This window comes from Carlito syrichta, unplaced genomic scaffold (genome assembly GCF_000164805.1).
Source record: "Carlito syrichta isolate Samal-C Ts95f unplaced genomic scaffold, Tarsius_syrichta-2.0.1 Scaffold307091, whole genome shotgun sequence".
In the NCBI taxonomy this organism is placed as follows: domain Eukaryota; kingdom Metazoa; phylum Chordata; class Mammalia; order Primates; family Tarsiidae; genus Carlito; species Carlito syrichta.
Window position 1 is genome coordinate 37844 of NW_007251187.1, and position 553 is coordinate 38396.

Here is a 553-nt window from a genome sequence, read left to right on the forward strand (position 1 = left end):
TCACTCTGTCGCCCAGACTGGAGTGCAGTAGCCGCTCCCGGCCACCGCAGCCTCGACCTCTGGGCTCCGGTGATACTTCTGCCTCAGCCTTCCGAGTAGCTGGAACTATAGGCGCACACTCCACGCCCGGCTAATTTTTTATTTATTGTGGAGATGAGGTCCCAGGCAGGTCACGAACCCGTGGGGTTGGGCAATCCACTCACCTCGGCCTCGCAAAGGCGCGGGATTACAGGCTGAGCCACCGAGCCCGGCCTGGTTTTTTTTTTTTTCTGATTTATTGTAGAGATGAGGTCTTGTCATGTTGCCCAGGCTGGTCTCAAACATGTGGGCTCAGGCAACACTCTTGCCTCCACCTCCCAAAGTGCTGGGATTACAGGTGTGAGCCACCGCGCCTGGTCCCCCCTCTTAAGAGCCCTGTGATTACACTGTCCACCCAGATAATTCAGGATAACCTCCCTGTTTTTTAAAATTTGAGTCAGAGTCTCACTCTGTCGCCCAGGCTGGAGTGCAGTGGCACACTCACGGCCACCCCAGCATCAACCTGCTGGGCTCG